General features: G+C 32.9%; 1 protein-coding gene across 3 annotated transcripts in view; it reads left to right on the forward strand.

Moving 5' to 3' along the window:
• The window catches only part of LOC143182131 (glutathione S-transferase-like), a 67,217-nt gene that overhangs the window by 13,834 nt on the left and 25,430 nt on the right, over positions 1–27,953 (forward strand). Inside the window, exon 1 of one of the 3 annotated variants that reach the window (XM_076382918.1) lies at positions 25,516–25,617. The exons of 1 other annotated variant lie outside the window; for it this stretch is intronic. The gene's annotated coding sequence lies outside the window, so the exon portion shown is untranslated. Of the gene's footprint in view, positions 1–25,515; positions 25,728–27,953 lie in introns of those variants that run through there. One more of the 3 variants, XM_076382919.1, reaches the window with a different exon arrangement.

Here is a 27,953-nt window from a genome sequence, read left to right on the forward strand (position 1 = left end):
GCTCATGCAAGATTTACTGTTTGCCTTACTCAACCTGTAGATTTATTTATACTATTTATCAAGTCTACACATGAAGCCATCTGAAATTAATTATTCTCGGGATATCTGAAACTTTGAGATGTTTCTAGGTTTCTGCACATATTCAGTGAAATGAAGCCCTTACTTATAATTACATTTGTGCTATTGTATTATATGTATAAGAATAAAAATAAATCCACTGAAATAAATGAGATGTGTAACGCTTTGAATAAGTACAATACAGTAGTAGAATATGTAAAGCAGGTGGAACGAATAGAACTGGTAGAAAAAGTAGATCTAGTAGTACAAGTAGATCTGGTAGAACAAGTAGATCTGGTAGAATAAATAAAACCAGTACAACAAGCAGAATAAGTAGAAGAAATATAGCAAGCTCGAAAAGATAACATAAATAAACAGACTAATAGCAATCGAAAAAGGAATTAATAATTTGTTAATTACGTTTAAATAAATTTTTCACAAGCACAGTTTATGTTTCAAAATCAGGCTTACATAAATATTTTCAAGTTACTAAATACTTCTACTAAAAGATTCTACAAGTGAAAAAGATTAAATTTAACAACAACCAAGGCAAATTTTAAATAGGTGCAGAGGAAATCTATAATAGACCCTCATTTTATAGGTTCAAGTTCAAGACCAAGTTGATTATTTTAAATACTTGTTAATGTAAACAAATATAGTGGTAGTTACGCAGTAGAAATGTACATATTATACTTCTTGCTTAGTTGAACAAAGTAAAAAATGACAGAAAAAAATTCAACGATGTAATAAAATTCCTTCTCTTATAATCTCAATTTTATCTCATTTGTTTTTCTCGTGTTGAGTAATGATGCATTAGAAAACCGATATTCACAGTTGTTTTTCATCGCACAAAAACGTGTTATTTTATATAGAAATTAGTTCGTTTGAATGCTACATTTATGCAACATAGTTTATGCAACATATATCAATTTTGTCGTTAATTACAAATATCACAAGATTTATAAGAATTAAAAACATTAAACATTAGATAACCATTATTTTTTATGGATCATGTCTTATTAAAATATTTTGAAAATTTTGGCATTTCGAATATTTGACAACTATTAATAAATATGCAGTTATGAAAAAATAAAGTCAACCTTGTCATACCACTGAATTTTTTCCTTTATCACTTTTTGTAGAACCCTGATACAGTTCAACATTTTTAAGAAATAATTAAAACCAGTTCCTATTATGCGGTCACAATGATAAGAAAACAAGGCGAAAACTATTGTATGTTTGTTCAAACACTTAATAGCCTTTCACTTATGAACAGTAAATCTTTTCTTATAGGGTTACATCTACTTAGCTGGGTCAAAAAATTCATTGTTTGTTTTTTACATATTTGGAAAGCTTCAGGTTTCAAGAATGTATCCTGAAAATTTCATATCGATATCTCAAAATTTAATAAAGTTTCTTGATGAATTTAGTGAAGAATGAAGAAACTTGAAACTCGTTTTCAAATGCAGTGAACATCATATCTCAGGAACCACTTGACCGATTCACTTCAAATTTATGAGAGATACTCTTACGAACCTCACGATGTTTTTGACGAGCGAACCTTTCTAAATTTTATTTCCAATTTTTAAATAAATAAAAAGAAGGACGATCTTTTCAATTAAATTCCATACTTCAACTTTACACCGCCACCATTTTGTAATAAAATGCAAAATTAAAATTTAGAGATCGTCAAGGATTTCCAAATTTCATCTATTTTTAATATCCATTCGATTTTTTACTTTCAAATGCATTGTTTGGGTTTTTCAATTAGCAAATGTTTGAGAAAGAAACACGTTTTTATGAATAGCAATATATCTTTTAATTAATACCATTTCTTCCTCAAAATTTAGGACAATGTTTAATAACTGACAAAAAAATTCGCAAATTTATATAGCTTTCTCGAGCTTCTAGGTAGATGTAACCTCTTAAACAGGGGGTGAACGTTCGTCTTTGAGATTATAATCGAATCTGTCCCGGTTGCCCGCAATTAATTAAAGGTATTACGAAGTTGCCATCGGGAGAACGTTGAACTCTAAAGTAAACTTTTTACCGAATTAAACGGTGACGTAACGTAGGTTTTTTCGTCTCGTGACTACCAGGAAGTTTTAGATTTTATTGCGACTGCACAGTGATCCTCTTTAATTGCATCGGCTTCAGGTGATTCTCGAAAAGCAATTTCAAGTGAACCAAAGCCCGGATTTATCGCAGCTGAGATCCGCTGTAAACACCTTAGGGCGTCTCTCTTAATTCTTCCCTTCGGTTCTTCACTGTCCTCATCACGCTATCTATATCCATTGTCTCCTTGATTTGATTCCAAGGCAAATAAAAATCGAAATTCTATGGAGCAATGGATACAGTGACCTTTCCCCTTAGTTCTCTTCTTTAGAGATTTCAAAGTCACATCCCCTTTTCTTTTTTCAGTGGAGTCTAATGGCGCATCGACAGCTTAGAATGTTTACTTTTGAAAAGAAGAAATAAAATACTGAACAGTAGTTACGATTGAAGTTTAAGTAGGTCTGTCGAACAACGTCGTTTCTTAAAGAAAATTATTAAGTGAGGAAGTCTGTTGATGAAGTTGTCATAAAAATAGAACTTTGTTCGATTTTATTTTAACGCAGCGTTTAAAAATTTGGGGCAACCAATAATGAAATGCTTATCAGTTATAATAGTATTACAAATGTCATAACGTGGTGATCATATTTGGCTAGCAAATAATAGTGTGTAAGCTTTGTACGTTCAATAATGTTTAGTCCAGTAATAGTTGTTTATTATCTTCTTCATAACTTTGAATGCATTTTATTTTGAAAATATATATAATCTTTAGTTTTCAAAACGTGTAACGTCATACTATATTTTCAAAAACTATATATAACATTCTGTCCACAAATTTTATCAATAATATGTTACCAATAATATTCTGTTAATTAAAATCAAGTTTCTCTTAAAAATGTTAAATTATGTCATTTAGTAATTTTTTTTACTGATATATCAATATAAAACGATGTCCAAATAATGGTTACACTTTCATTTTTTGCTGGAATTCCACGATAAGTTTCTTAAATATCGAAAGTTATATTGTTGTCATCATAATTATTAATTACAATTTTGACTACTTCTTTGGATTTCATTTATGCAAGTTGATGTATGACTACATTATGGATATTTATTCAAATTCATGTATTTGCAAACACAACTGCAAAGTTGAGATTTAGAAATTCGTTTTACCCTCTGAATACTATACTACATGCTTTAAAGCACTTTCAAGAGAGAGTGTTCTTTCTTATCATCACTCAAGTTTGCTTAGATTTAAGTACTAAGATTCTAAGATTGAAAAATAGTTGTTCATTAGGAAAATACATGTAACTGATGTAAATACGTTTAAATTACTTCTTTACGTAATGGCTCTGAAGGTATTTTCTTAATACCTCCCTTTGAAACCCTTAAAACTCGCTCACCCACCCCTTTCCATGGTGTATACACTTATTTGACATCTAAAATGAGTTACATTACAAATTAGGTTACATTAATTACCAAAAAGGGACATTTTGCGTTTCTAATCTAGCTGTACTTCTCTTATAAAGATAAATCATGATTTATGACATGGAAATTCACTCGTCGAATTCAAAGTTGTAGAGTGCAAGAAGTATGTCAAACGTGTAGCAAAAGAAAGTAAATATGAGTAAATAAGTAGGAAAGGACACTCTTAGCGTGCCTTGGAAAGTATACAGGGTGTTCAGTAATAGAAGCCAAAAATCTTAACCCTTTGCAATCCAATTTATTTTTCTGAATTTTAATAGTCTGCTTTCAACTAATTTGTTTGAATTTATCCTAGCAACTTCAATTGATTTTTGATGATTTTATATATTGTATCAATGTATAAGTAAGTATGTCTAGTCACGCCCAACGTTGGATTACTAAGGATTAGGGGAAGGCGGAAATGAAGATAAATGAACATGCCTTTAAGGCTTCGTTTCCGAATCAATAATTGTAGAAAAAACACCTGACATATGCGTGAAAAGTGTCTGACTCGAGTCTTAATCTACTGACGTTATTGTGTCTGACCTGATTAGTGCACACCGATAGTAGAATAAACCCAAAGTCAGACACATTTCACAAGAATTTTAGACACACTTACAACAATTGATATACAACAATTATTATTGCTCTGAATTTCATAATTTTGTATTTTCGTCCTTTTTGGCATACAGAATCATCCCTTAAAATTTCTGACACCTGTTGTCAAGCATCCTGTATACAGACTACTATGCATAAGTATTTGGACACATCCATGTTATTGAAAATTCATGGAATACCTACATTCTTTTATTTATACTAACTGCTATCAAATGTTAATTTCATCGGTATTTGTGAACATTATATCATCGCCTGAGATTAGGTTTGTAGCAAAAATTGTAGCATAGAATTTTACTTGATCTGTTTTATACATTGCAATAATGTGGAAATGTCCAAATACTTATTCACAGTAGTGTATTTCACTGAGACACCAAGTTACATTCGTATTAGAGTGCAACATGTAGTTGGTCAATTGTATTACTTATATACGTCGACTCTAATCACTATTTTAACTTCACTATCTTTCGTATAAAAATGTCACATTTTCTGTAACACCTTGTATATTAATCTTGCTTCTAGGTTTCCAGCTTTGCACGTCACAATTTTTACGACTACATCAACATATACAACACCTTGTATAAATGCAAATAAGGAACCTTTAACATCAGGTAAAGAAACAAAGAACCCAGATACGTTGTTTGTTTTCCTCCCAGTTAAGCGAGCTTTTAAAGGGAATAAAAATACAATAATGTTAATGGAGACTGGAGGGCTACTGTGACGATAGCCAAAGATTTCAGAACCAGTGGAGTAAAAGGGACATTGATAGAAGACTTCAAAGCTGTCACCGTGATAATTATTAATCCGCATCCCAGGGTCAACGTAATAAGGCACACCTGATTCTCTCGATTACCATAAACTCCTTGCTTTTCTGTATCAACTGGCAAGTAGCCAGACACACTGGCAAAGAACGAACGCAGCCGATTCGCGTGCTCGTGCTCTCGTTACGCTTTTTTTTTTTCTCCCTGTGCACAGAGAACGATTTCGTCATCGAAATTGAACTATATCATCGCCATCATTAATATTCAAGGTATTTAACGTTAAAGACGCGGGCGTGTCGAGCGGTGCCTCTCAGTAACAGGGAATTCTCAATTGGAAGCAGGGGAAACGTTGCGCAATAAAATAATTGCCATTATGACTAATCGCAAGTGGCTTAGTTCAGCGTTGACCCTGAAGCGAATGGACGAATTCTGGGGTTCTCACTGTGGCTAATTGACTAAAAGAACGCTTGCAAAAGTGAAGAGTTACGAGATTATATGATGACTACAACGTTTAGGCACGAAGAAGTCATCGAAGTTTTCTTTCAGGCTTCTGTTTTCAGTTTGGGTAATCAAGGAAGGTTGTACTTTGAATCTTTAAATTTAAATACTTTGGTAAATTAATGGGACAGTCTTTTAAATTTTTTAGTCTCTCAGTTGAATCATTTCTTAATTATGCTTGCCTTCAGTGAATTTAGAATTACCCATATGTACATATATGTATATTTAAAATTAATTGAAGATGAATTAATTTATTTTGTTTATAGTGTATACTACGTATGACTTAACTATATTTCCTTTTGTTTATTGAGGTTAGCGGCAGAGTTTTGTGAATAGATTTGCAAATAGGTCACCTTATCTATGATTAACATCCGTAACAGTAGGGATATTCAGTGCAAATGGAAACTGTATAACATAGTATAACTGCTAAAAGTTATGGGCTTTCACAAATCAGATTTAATTTATTACTGAGTTGGTAGGAGAGTAGATGATGAAACCTTTTAGGCAGAGATAGGAAATATTTACAATAGACTAGTAAAAATAGTGACAATTGAAATATTTCACATAACAAATGCTATTTTGCTAGACTATGTCCAATAGTAACTAAATTCCAAGCACATACATGGTATGACAGTAGAAATATTTCTATATTCTAGATACATGATATGTAACTATTTTCACTCAGCTACAGAGCTGAGGAATATTTGAAATAGATAAGTGAGATAATACTAATTGAAATATTTCATTTAACAGATACTATCTACGTATTTGTCGTTCAATTTTCTCATTCAGTTTCGCTCTTTCTGCTATCATTTTCTTTTCCTGCTGTGTTCATTTTTTCTTATACCCTCCTGTTTTCCTTCATATCGCTATCTCTACTATTTCACGACACCATTTCAAAACTTTTTAATGAAATTGTATTTCCATGTGTAACAAATGAAGTAGTTATTTCAAATATTGTTTCTATAAGCGTTGTATTGAAATAACTATTTGATATACTATTTATTTCATCGATCAGAGTTCTCTGAAATTTATTTTTTACAAATAGCCATCGTTAGAATAAAAATTTGCCATACAAGAATTACACACTATCATTTAGTAGCCAAACATGATCCCCCAAAATGTGAAATCTTTAATACTTTAATCACCGTCAAACATGGAAAAATCAAATAAAATCAACCTGCAAAATCAATTTTACCACCAGTAGGATCTGCAACATGATTTCTTTTTTCCATGAAACAAAATTATTTAATTTATTAACCTAAACCCAATCCAGTTCCGTTCTTTTTTCTTTCCCTCTTCTCTTCTTCCTTCTCTTATCTTTATTCAGAAATAACTAACATAAGCAGTTGATGCAACATTAAACTTTAATTGAAAGGAAAAGAAAATTGTTTCAAAGAAATATTTTGTTTACAATATCATGTAGTGTTTGATGAAATAGAAATACTTATGACAGTCTACTATTTCAAATAGCTATTTTCTCCAGCTCTGCTTTTAGGAATTTGATGGAAGAAAGAGCTGATGGAATTGTGAAGAAGTCTGCAAGTCTATCACGTAATGATTTAAACATACGAACGTACCGTAAAAAGAGCCTACATACCTTTAATGAATTTAAAAAAAATACAACGAAACACTTCTGAGAGAAAATGAGGCAAAAGGAATACCTATATGTACACTATCACGAAAAACAAAAGCAGAAAACATTAAGTAGTACTAACAAGCCTAAGGATTGACTACAGTAATTTCTCACATTCCTTCTTGTTTATGGAGGTAGTATAACCAATGTGCAATACTTGAATTACGAAAATTTCTATGGAACACGACACACATTCTGCAAATTATTAGCAACCTTTGAGCAATGACAAAATAGTTAACACACGTCTGTAAATTCTGAAGACATGACAAATTATATTATTTAACCTAATATCTATAAACCCCAGTAAAATAAAATGAAAAAACATTAGCAGTGACAAAAGTGTACATCAATGTCATTCTGAAATCACCCTAGTTTAGGTCACTGAATTTGCCATAAACACATTTATTAATAATGTAACAATGAGCTTGAAATTTCAAAAAAAAAAGGAAAATAGTTTAAAGAGGAATGTTCTACTGCAAGATATTTTATTCAATTCTGAAACGCATCCAAAATGTACAGGGTGTAACATGTATACGTTTCAATATTTCAAGGGGTGGTAGGAGACCTCAAATGGATCACAAAATGTCTCATAACATAGTGTCTGATCTGCTTCCACTTTGCAGTAATAATGCTTCAAAGTTAACATGTCTATACTCTAAATTACGAATCAGAGGATTTTGTAATTTTGCAAATATACTAAGGAGGAGCAATAGAACACAAAAGCCTTAATACATTTTATTATATCTCTTACAGTTTAATTTTTATAAAGCTTTAAAGATAAAAAATGCTCGAGGAAAAGAACGTAGGTAACACACAGATATAGTGTACCTAAAAGACTGTCGACACTCAGCTGTTCAAGCGACAGAGCAAGAACCGTTTACAATAGGAGTCCCGTTGAAGGACTTGTGTCTATGAGGGTCTTAACACCTATTCAGAGTTTTCCGAAACAAACATAACTTTCTCAAGCAACCGAACTCTCTAGGACAACGTACTCTTTCAATGTGTTTGTCTCACCGATATGCAGGAGCTATCTTCGTTTCAGAATACAGTGCTAACTTTAAGGCATTATTACTGCAAAACAAAAGCAGATCGAACACTATGTAATTGGACATTTTGTGATCTAACTGGAGTATTCCACCACCCTTTAAAATATTGAAACGTGTACATGTTACACCCTCTATATTTCAAACCGTGAGAATAAACCTTTCTCATGTAAGTGCATAACTACACTATGTGCAAGTAATAATTTTTTAATAATTCTCGTTTCGTCACTTTCACACTGTTGTGTAATTCAAATGCTCCATCGATTCGCCGCAAATGACATCGATTTCCCCCAGTCTTATTATTACTGTCCATTTCCACGACTTCTCTCGAGAACTCGTTCCCTGGACCTTATTAACGCAAACTAAGGATTTGCAGACTTCATATTTTTTTCTTTCCTGCACAGGATGCGAAATTCCGTGATAATAGTTCAATGCAATCCGCAGACAGCGCAAATGGTGCGAGAAATAACATACGATAAGGAGTTGAATGCAAAAAAACGTGATTTATGTTGCACACGCTCGTAGTCGACGCACTGAACTAGAAACTCATTAAACTAGAGGATTATGGTTATATTTGTGGGGGTCTCCGTATGAATATAAAACAAGAATTCTGGGATACCACATTTAACAGCGTGATAAGAGAACTTTTCGGTACAATATGCCTTGATTGAGGAAATTTTGCTAATTTTCCACAACATTGTACCTCAAACAAAGAGAATTTGTAATGAAGTGAGCAAACAAAGGCCAGAAAATGAACCTTAAACGTGAAATTACACTTGTTCGATAAATAATGTCTCCTAACTAATTGAAAGTGTCGCAACTCGATATGAAAAGTTTTAATTTTATACATATATATTTTTATTAATGAAATTTAATATCGAAGCAATGATTTATAACAATGAATAACGTAAAATAATATTTTCTTTTACAACTTATAGCTTGAATGTAAGATGTACGAACTAAACATTGAAATGGTTGCGACTTGATTACAAGTACTTATATAGGAGATCCCACCCTGTTTGATTAATGTAAACATGAAAGCAGAATTCGTATGCTTATTAGTTTCACAAAAGTGACAAATATGGTAAATTTTAGAGGATTTGTATTTTTTTAAATATTTACAAAATATCACTGCTTCCAGCTTTATATAGTCTCCTACATATGTTAGTATTCTTGTAATCCTGTAATTGAGGTAGGAATGTAATCGATTTGATATAAAATCCGCAAGTTTCCTGATCCAATTGCTTTAGATTAAGTTGAAATAGAATTTAGCTAAAAAACTAAGAACTGTCGAATATACCAGAATCAATGGTGCAGGATATTAGTAAAAAAATTTTTTTTAGACACTGATCTTTTTATGCAAATACTTATTTATTTTTTCATTTGTATGAATAAATTTTTCTCTAACTCAAGAGTACACGAGAGGTTCGATCGCCTTAACGACTCATTACTGAATGCTACCGTCTTTGCATTCTGACATCTCCCAAATTCCTTGATCGCCTCTCTTATCGTGCCACTCAACCCAGGTTCATATTTCGAGACCCCAATGACCCGATCACCCATGGAAAAATACGTGTCCCTCCCAATAGATAGAGTGTTGACGTCATGAATCAGGGGCTGTTAAAATTCTCCCATACATATCTGAATAATTAACTGACATATATGTTGCAATATTCTGATAGACACTTTTCTTTTTAAAATTAAAAATAATTATTAGGAAAGAGAAGGGTGACGAGACTAATTTGTGGGTCTAAAAGACTCTTCGAGTCTGTAAGAAATATCAAGGCTCTGCAATAAGGCTCTGCAATAAGGCTCTGCAAGAAATATCAAAGGTATCTGCATGTTTAATAAAATTGTTCGTACCACAATTTGTTTACGACTAAATTAACTTTGAATTGCGATTGAATACGAGTGTACAGAAGTAGTTTTAATCGCTTAAAGGGTACATGGCACGAGAGAAACATTCGCCATCTGACTACTGGTACTGCTCTACCTACTGCAAACTAGAAGTTCCCATGTTTCTCTTAAGCACTTAAAACTATTGTACATACATTACTGGCTAAAAGTATGGGCTCACAGCTTAGTAAAAGTACTAACATCGCTTATCGATAAACCTGGGAATGCAATAAAAAAATAATAAAAATGTCACCACATTAAATGCAGGTAAAGATTAAACTGTTATACAATTAATCAGGCAGTTCAATACTTTTGTTTGGTAGAGAATTTTAGTGCACGTGTACTCGAATAAAATTGAATTTTCTGTTTGATATTTTCGACGCATTTTTTTATTCGGAATCGTCATTTTTTCATTAATATCATCAGTTCTGGGATACTTTGCACAAATATACTATCTGTAAGATGAGCTATAAATTTTTGCCCAATTAATATTTGTATTATTATATATTTTATTTGAGTAATGATATTTGTGTGTTAGTTACTGTGTATGTGTCAATAGCATTTTGTTCACATATAAAGGGCCTAGCCGAATAAGGGGGTCAAAAGTGCCCCCAAACCAAATCCGACTTCCAATGAATCATTCGATAGCTTATTACAAAAAACTAGTTTGTGGCAATTTTCAACCCTGTAACTCAACCTGGGGGGTAGTTATGAGGGTAAATAGAAAATCAAGTTTTTTGGAAATTACTCGCATCTTACTGAATAAAAAATTCGACAAAAAATCAGAGATATATCAGATACCAAGACACATGTTGTGGAATTTTTTGAGATTTTTAAAACGATAATTGAAGCCGTGAAAAATAAAAAACGCAAAAAAACGCCAAAAAACGCGAATTTCGCATTGAAGCAATCGCAGAACTACAATCATATTATTACAGTAAATACATAATGTTGTTACTAGTATCCCTGATTTTTTTCAGATTTTTCGGTTTGGTGCGCCATTGTCAAAAAAATCAAAAACCGATATTTTCGTCGTTTCTTTCGCGTCAGAGTAACATGTACGTTGAGTTTCCGTACATTCTTTATGAAACATATGTTTTGTGCAATGTTCAATGCTTTTGCACTCAGAAAAATAATATAAGAATTACAGAAAATAAATAAACTCGTCCGATGAAAACTATGTCGAGCGCGTTATGTTTCGAAGTGTCGACACTATATCTGCAACAGCGTCAGTGGCGCAGCGACAAAGCGTCCGCTTGCCGGACCGCTGCATGTTTTTTACCTGCAGGTTCGAGTCCTTCTTGGACTCATAATTTTTTATGTTCATTATTATATTTTTTTTTTAGTTTCTAACTATGTAATGATGATCAACATTTACTTTTAAATGTTTTTTGAGAACATTTCAAAATATTTTAATCTGAAATGCCTATAAAAATAATTTTGGAGTGTTTTTCACGATTCCGCTTTTCTTATTATATATATGTTGTAGGTGTTTACCACAGCTTCAGTATCTAACGGAAGAAGCTATAAGGATCATTCCACTCTATATCTACTATCCCACTCTCAGTCAATAATACTTTTTTTTTAATAATCACATATTTAAGTACCTGTTTGATTGTTCGCTACTCATTTGTAGAAAAAAGTATTATTGTTCGATGGAAACCACGGGAAGGTGGTGGGCTTCTTCCATCAGGAAGGGGTAAGGATTGGCCTGGGTTAGGTCTGGGTTAGGTTTGGGGATAAGGGAAGGTGGTGGGAAGATACGGTTACTATTCGTACAATTCGCAACAATAACGTTTAATGCTAGGTTCACCTATTGAATTTGGAGTATAATCAATGTGACGTTTTTTATACCACAGCATCTTCCATTGCACACTCTGCTCAGGCAGTGACTTTTGATTCGAAAAATTAATCACGGCATATTAATAGTAAAACATATAGATGTTACATTGATTATACTCCAAATTCAATTGGTTACTCGGGAATTCAACGCTATTGTTGCGAATGTGCGAATGGTAACCGTACCGTCGGATGCTGTTCACATGTCGCAGCAATCATATATTATTTATCACATGCTCGGTACTTATCAAAAATTATACGTCCCGCAGAAATCTTAACTAAAATATTCAGCATCGAAGAAGTAGCTCCGGTCATTAACGCAGACAGCGATGAAGATTAGAAACATTTTTAGGAATTCATCCGGATCATTCCACGCTCGTACTTGCAACCCTTTACCCCGCCATGTAAACTCATCTCATTCAGGTTATCCTTTGAAACCTATCCTTATCCCCAAACCTAACCCAGACCTAACCCAGGCCAATCCTTACCCCTTCCTGATGGAAGAAGCCCACCACCTTCCCGTGGTTTCCATCGAACAATAATACTTTTTTCTACAAATGAGTAGCGAACAATCAAACAGGTACTTAAATATGTGATTATTAAAAAAAAAGTATTATTGACTGAGAGTGGGATAGTAGATATAGAGTGGAATGATCCTTATAGCTTCTTCCGTTAGATACTGAAGCTGTGGTAAACACCTACAACATATATATAATAAGAAAAGCGGAATCGTGAAAAACACTCCAAAATTATTTTTATAGGCATTTCAGATTAAAATATTTTGAAATGTTCTCAAAAAACATTTAAAAGTAAATGTTGATCATCATTACATAGTTAGAAACTAAAAAAAAAATATAATAATGAACATAAAAAATTATGAGTCCAAGAAGGACTCGAACCTGCAGGTAAAAAACATGCAGCGGTCCGGCAAGCGGACGCTTTGTCGCTGCGCCACTGACGCTGTTGCAGATATAGTGTCGACACTTCGAAACATAACGCGCTCGACATAGTTTTCATCGGACGAGTTTATTTATTTTCTGTAATTCTTATATTATTTTTCTGAGTGCAAAAGCATTGAACATTGCACAAAACATATGTTTCATAAAGAATGTACGGAAACTCAACGTACATGTTACTCTGACGCGAAAGAAACGACGAAAATATCGGTTTTTGATTTTTTTGACAATGGCGCACCAAACCGAAAAATCTGAAAAAAATCAGGGATACTAGTAACAACATTATGTATTTACTGTAATAATATGATTGTAGTTCTGCGATTGCTTCAATGCGAAATTCGCGTTTTTTGGCGTTTTTTTGCGTTTTTTATTTTTCACGGCTTCAATTATCGTTTTAAAAATCTCAAAAAATTCCACAACATGTGTCTTGGTATCTGATATATCTCTGATTTTTTGTCGAATTTTTTATTCAGTAAGATGCGAGTAATTTCCAAAAAACTTGATTTTCTATTTACCCTCATAACTACCCCCCAGGTTGAGTTACAGGGTTGAAAATTGCCACAAACTAGTTTTTTGTAATAAGCTATCGAATGATTCATTGGAAGTCGGATTTGGTTTGGGGGCACTTTTGACCCCCTTATTCGGCTAGGCCCTTTATGTTTACGAACACGAAACTGGAGACTCTAATTAATGGTGACGTGATGGTCACTCTTGACTTTTGACTTGCAATATTTTCTCAAAACAGTAAATAAAGAATAACATTTATTAAATTTTAGACAATATTAACTCCCTTAGTAACCATGTAACAGAAAAGCCTCTCTACAAAAACCGATAAACCGGCTCACTGACACTAAAATAGTTAAGGTAATTAGAAGCTTATCTACAATGATAAGTCTATTACAGGATTACTAAATATTCTTATCTTTAATAATATAGACTTGCATAAGCCCAAGAAAAATGCAGCGAAATAGGTTGGCGGAGAATATGTTAAAGTACTTAAATGTATATGTGAGCCATTACATCCTCCCCACGTAATTATTTATCCAATTATTCGTTATTCAAAGAACCACCTAAAATTTTAAGTAAACCTTCCTCTACTACAAAAGGGACATTTTATATTGAACATATATTTTTAGAAGATAAAGATGCCATCGAAATTTTGTAGTGAACTTTCTGTTTTTAAATAGAAATAAATATTTTCCTTTTGCTACACTGTAGCTCCTTTCTAGACGAACTCATTGACCCAAAGAACCAATACGTTGGTACTTCAATGCAATTCAAGTTTATTCACAATATAAAATCTCCCTTTGTTGAACATTTACAAGACTTTGCTTACCGCAAAATTCCTTGACAAGCTCGAAATCCGTAACATCGAATCTCTACATGACTCAAACATCAACGACCTGGAAATCTTGGATGATACATCTGCCCAGCTGGTCTGTAATTTTTTCGGCACTCTCCCAGAACCAAAAGTATGTCGATGATTTCACCAAGTGTATGTAGTCACTCATCATTAATTAAACTGTACCGAAACGAAGAACGCGTGATGGGAGTCGCAATTATACTGATTCCTCCGCAGTAGCAGAGGGGTAACGTCCAGTAACAGATGTCGCGTATTTGTAAACATGAATAACGTTAAACCGCACCACTAGTGTGGGTTCGTGTCATGTTTACGACCGAGTCGATGAATAACTCCATTTAGGAAGGAAAGTCATGTAAACGCTGAGCGAAAAAAGCTCGGTGATTAAGTTAAATATATTTCGATTATAGTAGAATATACTCGTTAGGCTTCTTTCAATTTTTATAAGACATTAATAGGTGACAGAGATATTGTCGCCAGTAAGAGAAACGTGTTTGTGAAAAAACAGATGGACTATATAAATTAATTAATAGTAAAAGTCAATCTACCAAATAATCTTCGATTTTATGATTTTTTTCACACTTTAAAGCATTTTTAGAATCTGTTCTGTTTTTTATCTTTGGATACATCGTTCCAGCGAGAGTGATCATCGACCAAAAAGCACTCATTAATCAGCAGCAATATTTGAGTAAATAATAAACATACTTTTCAGTAACAAAAATTCTATGAATTTAATTTTTACCTCCACCTCGTATTAAAAAGTTCTTAAATTTGCATCTTTCTTTGAGACTCTAAGTTGTAAAAACAGTATAATCCAAGTATTTTGTATTATTTGCTAATTCTTGTTAAAATTATACTGTATACCGAAGTATTTTCAACTTGAGTAAATATTTACAATAATAATTATGAAGTCACTTATTTCAATAGAATCGAATAAATTGAGTGAAGCTATCGATGTGTGACGCCTTCACCGATTTTGATGACCTTTATATATGTTATAAGGCATAACATTCTGAACAACTTTTTTCTCTACATATACTAGACGATTGATTTTAGTTTCCCAAATATCCTAAAAAAACCGCCGCTACTACCACACTGAATTTCATCTTCACATATACGTGCATAACAACGTATGCTTCAGCGCAGCTCGAAGGCTTGGCTGTTCTTTCCCAGAAGTTGCACATAGGTAGTCTATTCCCCAAAAACGTACCTTAGAAAGACAATTACATTTTACAGCGATTAAAGAGCTGGACCTGAATTAGGTCTGGGTTAGTGGTAAATGTGCAGATTGGGGTAAGAACGAATTTCTACCTGAAGCAGTCTAAATATATTAAAAGTCATACCTCGTCACTCGTTTCTTCGTGACGCGCTTCACGCGCAAAAATATGTAACATCCCCCTTTTCCAGGCAGACCACCGAGCGTAGACAGTATTTTCCAGGTTGAACCTTTATTTTCTGAGTAGTGGGGGGCTTGGCTTCGCCGCCCCCAACCCTCAACAGGAGGCTCTGCCCCCGAACCCCTGGCAGTGGTTTTTTACGAATATCTCGGAAACTAAAGCAGACCACTTGCTATATGTATAAGAAAATGTTGTTCAGAATGTTGTCCTTTATAACATATTTCAAGTTCATCGAAATTGGTAAAGGCGTCATGACAGGTTGATCATAGATTGATATAATTGTTTTGTGTTACTTAAATTGTGCGTTTAATAAGAGAGCTTTTATTTTGTTTAATTTATAAATGATTTCAATCTTCGAACTTTTAAGTGTATTTTACTAATAACATGTTTAACTTCTATAACTCGATTCTAGAGAATGTTGATGATCGAATGACAGGAAAATGATAAGGAGAATCATATTTTCATATTTTAACGAACATAGTTAAACTAATTGAATCTAAGTAAAAACTTGTTTCACCTTTCAAGTATTATAATTTACATTCTGTTTCTAATATTTTTCTATATTTTTGAATATTATATGCATTCTGTAATTTACAGATTTCAAATTTTCATGGATGCATAAAAATCCACCGTCTATTATACTTCATCTGCGACTGATCAGCACGCAGTGAGGAACATTTCAACGAGAAAGTAGCCCATCGATACGTCAAATCTATTGCCCCTTTTAATTATCCTCAATTGACACCACTGTGCCAAAGTGTAACACTTTATATAACTTTTGAAATTTCGAGTGAAATCGAGGCATAAATCAATCGTTTGAAATCAATCGATCAATCGTTTTTAAAGTAAGCTTAAACGCTTTTAGATTCGCGCCAAGTAGTATGTCGCTCGTCAAGAATCGAGAGTCATGTTTTGACATTGTTACAGTTTGGTTCGCGGCCATGGACGTTGTTTCATCTTTTACGTAAGAACAGTAAAGTTTTATGCATGTAGCTTTATGAAATTTCTTCCTTATTCTCCCGTGTTACTCGATTCCTGGGAATCTTTGATGGTTTCACGAGAACTTGAATCATTAGTAATGCTCCTTTTCCTTGCCGACAAGGGAATTTTTCTAGTTTCATGGAATAAATGTTTCAAAGAATGTTGACAAATAATATATTGAGCATAAAATTATGACTTGCATTGAACGTAATTTCCAGATTTGTCATTCTGTTCTATCCGCAAAAAACGTATTTATAAAGAAGGTTATGCTTGCCTTTTTTTAATAGCCACTCAACGTCACATTCAATTACTGATAATAGCTTTTAATGATACAATGTTTGGTTTTAATAACTTGATTTGATGTTAATTTATGCAACGAGTCGCATTCGAACAACTTAATGTATATTTAATTTACTTCATTGTAATGACATTATGTTTTGTATTTGATCTCGATATTGCATCTTAAGCAAAAATTTAGGGTAGTCAAGTGTAGAGCACAGCTCTGATTCCTAATTTTATTATTTTTGTCAGACTACGATTAGATTATACTTCAAGTCTCAATCAATTTTCTATTACACTCTAATAGCTAGTATATCGTAATAAAAATTTCTACATCAATCATTTTACAATAAAGATTAGTATTAGATAGTAGTTGCTCGTTTTGATAAAATATATAAACTATTCATAACAACATAACAAGAAAGAATGTATAACTACTTGACTCTATTATAAATAAAAAATGTTTGTTATATGAAAATCAGAATTTCTACGATATTTTTTTTCATCTAAGAATTCAATTTCTAAAAGTCAAAATCAGGTTCGTATTTATCTGGTATTATAAAAGTAAATATTATTTAAGTTTTTATTGATTTTGTTACTTTCTTACGACAAAAAAATGTAGTGAATGTTCTGTACTATAGTTCAGTCAAATAATAATACATTTACCAATTAAAAAAGTTAAAGTTTGTAAAACAGCAAAGAGTTCATTGAACTTTTATTATTTATTTTTGATATTTTTTTTAGATAAAAAGGTTACAACTCTTCCCTAAATAACATATGTTGTAAAGTTGACAGAACTCTTGACAGTATTATCACAAATAGTTTATCGCACAAATACTTCCAAATTTATGCAACGAGAGACTGCTTAAAATACCTCGTAAATATTTAAGCGTCTTAGGCATTCAGAGAAGGAATGATTTCAGAATTTAAGAGGATTTGAAACAAATTTTTGAGAACAAGAGATCGTAATTATGAACTAACAATTTACAAGCGCAAAATTTAAGAAATTACGTAATTATTATTCTCATTTAACTCATGTCTAAAACATTATTTTCATGCCAGATTTATATAAAATACTTATTAAATCCTTATATGAAATCCTCATTAAAGTAAAAATGAAACTCATTATAAATTTAAATTAATTCACAAAGTATGAATAACTAAAAACGTTTTCATTAAAGTAGTGTAGATATGAGCATAAGTTGAATCTCAATTTTTCTCCCTCTGTATCGAAAAACTTTCGTCATTTTCTTATACGAAAGTTAAACCTGTTATTTAAACAATCTTGTCAGATCACCGAAGCTTTGTTAAAAGAAATGCGAATTTTCTCATGACAGTACACGAAGCATCAATCAATACCACTACAAACACGTGAGCAGATATCTGCGAATGTCATTAATGGGTTCGCTCCCCTTTAAATGAATGAGTCTTTCTTTCAAGGAACCCGTCGATTCTGTCAGTCTCTGAACATTCTCTGTCGACAGCGTCTTTCAACATGGCGAATCGATAGTAAGACCGATTCGATTTCAGATTCCCATGCTACAATAATTCCCCATTAACTGTCGTGATTCTTCCCAATTAGCTGCCACGCGCTACGTTTACTACGTAGATAGTACCAATAAAGAGCTAAATATTAATTTAATGATAATTATCTATGAGACTAATGAGCTTCGTATTCTTACCTGAAGCTTCGTCCTACAAAATTTGTATTACAATAAACCATACTTTTCATGTCTATTTGTTACTACTTTATTTTCTTATTTAAATATTCTGTACTACTAATCTTTTTTTAATTTTTCCTCCTAAATTCTATTTTTTCTAAAACAAGTGTGCATCAATTTTAGTCTAATGATCCCGATTTTTGCTTAATTAAAAGTCGCAAAGTATCTCTACTTCTTTGAACTGATTTTATAGAATGATTGATGATCTAAGGAATTTATTGTATCTCAATCGCGCTGTCGCATAATTGTTAATTTCTGTACATGAAACAGTATCTCTCAATGAATGAATTTTTTATTGTGTATAGATTTTTGTATTTGTGAAAGACTAGTTGTTAATTTTTATAATAAAATTGATTTATATATTTAGTATTTAAAATTATTGAAATAATAAGTTTATTTAAGTTATTGAAATTATTATATTTATACATCAAGATAGTGTAAATATTTATTTAAGACATACATATGTCTCTTCCTTAGCCACCTTTCTTCTTATATGTCATGCTAAAATCTTACCCTCAACTCAAGAACCTCTCTTAGTTTGACCCTCAACTTAAACCCCTACAAATACGAAGAAAGTTCGCGCAAAATTCTTCCACGAACTTCTAGATTAAAATAAATAAAAAATAAACTGAATGTGACAAGCAGTTTTCAATTTAAGCATACCAGAAATTCAGAAATATTCTCTGTCAAATGGATAAAAATCTCGAAATTCAAGGAAACCCCTTCTCTAGGTTCACGAAGACTTGATTAATGTTCATTCTGATCAGAAACTCTGATATCGATATTTCGACATTCCGCGTATGATGTACCTTATTTACATCTACTATTTTGGACACTTAATTACAAGCATGTGCTAGCAAAAATGTCCAAGGCTGATCATCTACTGCAACAATGACATAACTCAAAAATCATCATTATCCGGGAAACGAGATAATATCTTCATTTCGTGCAAAGATCGTCCTTTTTATACTAATAACTCAAAAACGACTATTTTTGGAATTATGTCATTGCTGCAGCAACTGAGTGAACATATATGACCCGTGAGATTCGTGATGCATTGGGAAGCTATGCTAGAATGAAGTGAGTCGACTGAATCTGTAGAATTCGTATCACAGCACTCGATGGGTTAAGTCCTAACTCGGTATTCGAGAACAGCGATGAGATTCGAACTGGACAAGAGTTTAGACGAGAAGTTGCCTCGACTACAATCCGTTATGCAACCCAGTTTCGAAGTTTAGGGGAGGGACGTTCGTCAAACAATGGTGTAACCTGACCTACGTGGTGATTGCTATTAATCTTCTCAATTTATTTTGTTGTCCCGCGAACTTCCTTGCTTTTCAAAATGTGACGGTCGGACACTTGAAACCTCGTCTTGGGATTCTGCGACATGGGTCGAGATAACATCGAGATTCAGCAATGAATCGTTAATGAACACGCCTTGTCGAAACTATTTGGTATAATAGATTCAATTACCTTTTTAATGAAAAATAGCGTTACTATTTATTAAGTAATTGCTAATAACTTTTTGAATGACTTGTTAAACAACTTATTGAGCTTTTGTATTAAAAAACTGTACACAAGCTGTCAAATGCAGTTTCTCTTACAAAATTGATGGGTTACTTTCCTTTATAATTAGGTCAGATTTGTAACAGTACAAATAAAATACTTGTTCACGTGTACAATATTTAATTACATAACAAAAACGTTAGTTTTATAGTATTAATAATATTAATAATCAATATGAAGCTACAGGGTTACATGTTAAATCTATGATAATGTTCTACTGACAATATCTTTAGACTTTTTAAATAACGAAACTTTTCATTCAAATAAACTAATTTTATAAGGACATTAATCAATTATATGGTGACGATAATTTTGATAAAAATCAACTTTCCATCAGATCTTATCTCTAATATTTACCACTGATTTCTTTTTTTTCTACTTTTGTTCGCAATTATTCCAGTTAGATTTATACTGACAAAGTTTTTCGCGTTCAGTTTTTTAATTAACCCTCTCCCAGCCGTTTGTCATAATCAATCAGCATTTAACGTGTGGCTGCAGAAAGCGTGTAGTTTTTTGTGAAATGTATCGCACTAACGACTTCCTATAAAGTTTATTACTTGTTTCGGGAAGAACAACTTTTTCAGTAATTTGCATAAAACATTTTGCGATAGAGCTGATCCCAGTTGAAATGGCAACGTAAAATTTAAAAGACACGCGTGAGAGATAAATTTTGTTAAAATACTCGTTACAAAGAACATTTAAATGAGCGTTTAATATGTAATATAGATGATGCTGCGAAGGAGTTCCATAAATACTCTTAAAAGTTATTTTAAGAGTTATAGGAACTATCTTCCTTCAAGATCTTCCATGAATAGGAATAGGTTCAAAGTTGCTACGAAAATACTAATGAGAACAGAACAGTGAGTTTGCTGTCGAAACAACTGATCAGTTCGACTATGGTCATTATTGACAATTATTAAAAACTTTTATTATCGTGTTTTCTTGAAAAGAGAAAATGAGTTCATTTCATTAGCTTCAAAGTGTTATTCCACGTTTTTCAGAAGACCTAGCTTGAATATGAATTCGTGTCTATCTGTACAAATGCTACTTCCTTTGTTAGGATTACTGTATTGGAATACTTTGTTGTTCCTGTCAGCCTATTTCTGACTAAACATATACAAATCACGAGAATTAACCTCAGAAATGTGTTTCTTATACTCTATAAAACTCGCTGTTGGTAACAAGTCACAACACAATAGTGAGTAATGATTGTATCTGAAGATTGATGCAGCTTTCTTCATTCATTGATTTTCATTCATTACGTTCTATAATTTAAAGTTGCCTTAACTCTTTATAAGCTTGCTAATCGTTACCAGCAACAAATTTGTAAAATTCAGAAGTAATACGTCCGTAAAATTAATTCATAAACTGACCACTCATTTTAAGCCTATCAAAAAGAAGATGAAGAACAATACGAGTATATATTCAAGACAAGGTGGGAGTAGTGACCAGTTTATAACAGGAAAACAATGTATCAAACACAGAAAAAATAAACGAATCCGAGGAAAGTAGTTTTTTACACCTTACAACATATCAACAGCAAACACACCTTCGTGTTGAACTTCGTTCTCATAACATTCCAACAAAATATTCCTGCTTTTAGGTTCATATAAACCTCTATTTCTACCTTAAAAACACCCAAGCACAGTTTACTCATTCAAATTTACAACACCCTGTACATAACTCCACATGTTCAAACACAAGTTCCTACTAAAAAATCAACTCGTTAAAAGAAACACTGAAGTTCACTATTGTTTGTAATAAAGGATCTAGCATCCACTGTGGCTGAAGCAAAGAAAAGAAAAACTGTTGGAAATCCAGAGCAACAACTAGAGAAGACGCTAAGACCGATTAACGAACTAACACAGAGGAATTTTGGGATACTGTCCAAGCTGAAAACAAGAGGAGCGTGTACTCACGCCAGGAATCCTGATGAAATCCTTTTGATCCTAGCCGCTACCGAAGAACAGTGGCCGCAGAGAGGATTGGCACTTCACTCATCGCCGACTAACCTTGCACTAAGCTCTATCACCTCGCTCATGCAACGATAACAAAACTTGCGGATGTGTAGTCGCATTTTAGAGACCCTGCATTCGATCAGGGTACGCGGAGCGTGCGAGCGTGCAATTCTTTGCCACTTATAGTGGGTCATTAACGATGCCCTCCACGATTCTTTGCGACAAGTATTAACGTTTCGTGCACGCTCTTCTTCGCAGCCACTTTTCTCGCTATCGATCCGTGTACGACCAAGTGATCGATGCGAGTCCATCGATCGCCGAACGTGAATTCGATGTCTATTATTTTTGGTTCTGGGAATGTTCTTTGCAGTTGGCTTTTAAGTTGCGTGAGGAGTTGAGAACTTCAGCTATTTGGTGTCTTCGGTAAACGTTAAAAGCATTGTGTGGTTTCTTTGAGAGTGTGATTGAGATTTTGTAAGCTTAGGTACTGTTTCATGGTTAAGTGTATGAAGAAGTGGAACTATTTTTCGTGACACGTTTTCGTGAGTTATTGGTCTCGAGAAGAAGAGTAGACTAGATTACAGGAAGTAGACCAGAGAGAAACTTTGAGATCATTTGCTAATTGTCAGTGAAGCTACCTTGTATGGCAAAGTATTATTAATGTGAAGTAACAATACGAAGAAGCAAATATGTGCAATAATAAAATGGGAGACTCGAGAATAGAAATTACTGAAATCATTTTAACTTAAGTAATTCTCAAAATAACTCAAAAGTAATTATCAACTGATTTACTAGGATTGTAAATATTGTCTATTTCACTAATAAACTGTTACAACTTCGAAAAACGAAGTATACGATGAAGTTATAACTTTAATCCAACTCTTCACGTGAGACATCTATAACAACAAATAAAAAATTTGCAGTGAACAATTGTATCTTCATGAGTCTAACAATATTTACCTGGTTGTCACTATATTACTAACTAAACAGAATTTATAAAACAAAAAGAATTGAATATGTAGATTATACCTTTCGTCAAATTGAAACCATTGAAATCTTAGGTTCTTGGACATGACAGACGTCTTCATTGTTAAACGTATAGCAACGAGCAATTAAATAATTTTTAGTTCGAGAAGCACACAAATTCACAAGCTTTAAAACACGATGGAGAGTATTAACAAAAATTAGTATGTGTTATTGATATAATAAATGTAACGATTATTTACTTGTACTGTGTCAAGAAATCATGGATGAGTGCTTGGACAAGCGAAATTTCGGCAGGAACAGGTGGCACTCCGCTAAAGAGGCTCTGGAGCACATGCAGGCCTAGTGGCCCCGATACTGGAAGAGGCCTTCATTGTGCGAAACCCACGAAGATGGAGGTAACGTAATGAAACTAACTGGCTTGCTCTGACCAGTTAACTAACCCAAGCACAGCATAATATTTAATGCACTCTCGCCGCCTTCCCCTGTTCACGTGGCCGTTTACGCGGGCAATATAGTGTTACATGGAAATGCGTTATGAGGAAATATCTCGCGATGATGAATTCGCGGTGAAAGCTGCTACTAGGGCACCGCCAGTCATTTTCCCGTGATTTACAAACTTTGGAAGTTTGAGCTAGCCGTTTCGTTAGTGAGAAGCAAATTGATCGTTATCCCGTTGATAAATGAATGGGAACCGACATGTTAGATTAGGAAATACGTGATTTGTGATTTAAACTATCTTCTGATATCATTTTTTCGTTTGTAATCTCTTTAACTGCTCCAAATAAATGATAGATTCTTAAAAAAAAATTGTAAGTTTTGTTTTTATGCATTTTTATAGTAATTAGTTGAATTTGGTAAAAAATAGAAAGTGTAGAAATAGTGGGTTAATATTAATGAGAAAGTATAGAAAATTATTATAAATGGAAATTTGGTACTGTAAATCTGATGTTATAGATAATTGATGCTTTCCAAGTGTTTGCTTACGCATGTCTGATCATAGGCCGATACGTTCTACTGTGGGAATCGGAAATCAGTAAGGGGCAGATGAAAGTCAGGCAAGTTGAGATCGTCTTCTAATATTTATCATTTCTTTGAACATGAAATAAATGTGCACGTGTGCATCATTTAATATTTTCCTTTAATATTCATAAATTTATTTGAAAATTTGTATTGTATTGTATTCCATTTATTTCTATTATTAACTCAAATTGAGTGTATTCTCCTTAATTAAATAAAGAAATAAATAAATTTATTTACTATTGACAGTGTTTATAGTTAGCAATTAGCATGTTTAATTGAAGAAAAAATACCTATAAATAGACTATTTATTCTGAATGTGGTGTTAGTCTATTTTTTCAAGACATTTATAAAATTTATATTTCCATTGGTTCAAAAATATTGATAAAGTCTATTAAATTTGTCCACGTTCCTATGAGTTTAAATATTCGTACATTCATTATACAAATGATTCTTGTAAGAATTAATTAAAACACTGTATCTATGGTTGAAAGGTAAAATGACCTGAAGGCGAATTTAGACTTTTTACTTTGTGCTTTTACTTTGAAGTGTAAAGGTTGTTTTCTTCTATATTTCATTCAAACTGAAGAATCTAAATTTACCTTTATATGTTTCACTGTAAACGAATCATCCAAAATAATCACCCAAAGTAAAAAATCTAAATTCGCCTTAAGTTATATGCTTTTATTTTCAGAATTTATAGTTTTCAACTTCAACACTATTTTATGAGCTTGTTCCTTCTTAAATCCTTATTTTTAAGTAAGAAAGTTCTTTTGAAGCTCCGTCTCCTTTTTGACGATATAAAATCTATTTTAGAATTTGTTAACCTTTTGACAGTGAATCCCAAGTGTAACACAGATAAAGCATCCAAATACTGAACAGTGTCTCATCAACATGTAAAACAGGTTCTTCTGTACTCATTATCACATAAAGAATCATTTTAAACAATAAAAAGCTACACATTCCTTTTACCCAAATTTGTAAATTTATTCCACGATCAAAGAGTTCAAAGCCTAGAATAGATAGCTTTGCCTCACAGCCACAGATATTAAATCATAAATGGCTCAAAAACGTTCCAAATTTCAACGAACTAACTCCCCTCCCTCTGTTAACCAAAAACGATCAAGAACTTCAACGAAGCTGCAACATACCGAAATTGTCAAGCCATTAAATCGAATGCACGAGCTGGGATCACGGTCGCGTAAAAAAAAGCGATCCAATAGAAGGGGCAGGAAACGAAGCAGCGAGTATTGAGAAGATGCTCAGAGATCGTCGATGTCGTATAACAATTTTCGTTTCATTCGGAGGGTGGAATGGCGGCACTGGCGGGGGTGGCATAAATATTCCGAGGTTGCGCATCGTGCTGAGCGTGGCCGTGGAGACGAGGGAAGCGGCGGAGAGCAAGTGGCGGCGAAGGAACACGAGGACCTCGGATTCGTTCGTTTCGCGTGCGAGCTCAGTGCGAGCCCTGCTCCACACGAGTGTTCGTCCAGCTGGCCGAGGGTAGTTAGCCTTTCGCGCGTGATTATTGGCGGTGAGTTTGAATCGACGCCTCGTCTCGCACGTACGGACGCTTGCAATTGTATGTGACTGCTTTCTTATTTGTTCAGAGAACTAAAACCTAGCGGGACCACCAAACAGTCGGTAATTATTGTCAATGGTATTGATCGTGAAACGACGTGGATCAAGTTTAACTTGTTAACCGCTAACTTTTTCTTCGAATTGTTTCGATTCTATAGATTCTGTTTTAAATCAAATTAGATAAAATGGATTATGATAGAAATAAATGGGGACCATGGCGGCTTATGGGATAATAGTAATATGAACTCTTAGTTAGTGTGGAAGTCACAGCATTGTACTAGCTTAGCTTCTAATATTTTATTTGAAATATGAGTGGATAGTTTGCAGAGATTATAGAGATTAATCAACTAAATTTTCTATTCATCATTTTTTAGTATGGAATCCTAGTATCTTATGGTGTTACGTTATATGTTATAGTGACAATATATTAATCGAGGATTAGTAATTCTTATAACTTCAATCTTATACGATTTTAAAAGTAAATTTATCAATCAGTGACGATATTGATGAGGATATTTGATAAAAATGAAACTGTTCTTAATATTGACAATGAAAGAAAATTGTCTTAATCATATTTATCCATCATCAGTTCAGTATTCACGGCTATTTTCACATAAACTATAATCAGTATTTTCGCTAACTTTATGAAACCTGATGTTATGTATAATTAATGTGTCTCAAATGATTAAGCTGACATGAAGTTAACTATCCGACCTGTGACGTACTACCTGGAGAGGAGGAGTTAACTTGTCATACAAAATCTCCACTATACTGGATAAAACAAATTTATCCATCATGAACGTTTAATATTGACCCTTAAGTATTGTGTCTGTTGTAAACGTAGTGCAGTGAGATTACAGCAGGCTTATAATACAAAATGATTGAATTTGGCAAATATGTACAATATTTCGATTAATCTACTTCTGTAGGTTACTTTTTTAATCAGTGTTACTTTAAGTCTCGTATACACATGTACATTTAATGTGAATGGCGGATATAATCCTAGAATGGTAAGTAATAATTAAAAACCACATCAGCTAAGAACCAAATCTAGAAAAAATATACTTTGGAGGAGAATCAAATTACTAGTCTGTGCATTATGCATTTCCTTTTATGAACAACTGTTTTCTGTGATTGTAGGTATCTTGCTTTTTTATTTCAATAACAAAAATTTATTTTCAACAGAAAAATCCACAGTAGCGCAATTTTAAATCGAATCATAGATTATATTGTTTCCAACAAAATTAATCCCCTTGCTTCTAAATACGCGATCTAAAATACATTGAAGACATTTCTGAGAAGAAGAGTAGACAGATAAAAAATTACGTCGCGGTTCCCTGAAATATGCAACCATGGATGCTTTCGATAGAAGATACAGTGATTCATGGATTCGTCCACATATGTGCATATACATGTATCGATCATTCATTCGCTGTAAAAACTACTGGAGCATATTTTTTCTTTCATCTGTTCATTTCTATTTCAATTCAAAAATTAATATGCCCTTAAAATTTCCAAATAAATCTAATAATCCACCGTAAACACATAAATAAGATATTGTATTTTTAGAATTCATGATATCTCTAAAAAAAAAAAAAAATAGATTCATTTGCGATAGTAGGATTTCTGTGAGTAATTAAATTAATATAGATTGTCACATATTTGCCTAGATCCCATTGAGTGAAACTAAAAGGAAGCGAGCGTAATTCTGACACTTGTTATTACGTGATGTATATACATAGGTGTACATTCATACATTCATTCATATTGCAATTCATTAAACATTAAACCCTTTGCATTCATTAGTTAACAAGTATTAATAAACATATTAATATTCATTATGTATGTGAATAATATTGATCAAATACTTATTATTTGAAATTAAATACGTATTATAGTATTTTATATTATTTTTCACTCTTATCATTGACACAGATATTCACTGTCATTACTGAAAACAGAAAATACTTTCTAATTCATTTTAAAGTAATTAAGTGCTTTTTCAATTAGTATTTATGATTGTCAATGACAAAACTGAAAAGTTAAAAAGTGAAATTTGTTTACATTTTACATACTGCCACACTTTTTATTTTACTTAGATATTTTTCGCTTTGATGTACTCTCTTAAAATGCATGTTAATTGAAATAGACAAAAAGTGTGAGTGATTGCATTCTCCTTCGACAGATAACTCTGTCAAGATTGATATCCTATGTTAGAGATAATTGATCCTACATGAAAACTGTGCATGTGACTTCTTGTGTGACCAACTTTTCTGTAATTGAGTCGCT

Source organism: Calliopsis andreniformis, chromosome 8, assembly GCF_051401765.1.
Source record: "Calliopsis andreniformis isolate RMS-2024a chromosome 8, iyCalAndr_principal, whole genome shotgun sequence".
Lineage (NCBI taxonomy): Eukaryota > Metazoa > Arthropoda > Insecta > Hymenoptera > Andrenidae > Calliopsis > Calliopsis andreniformis.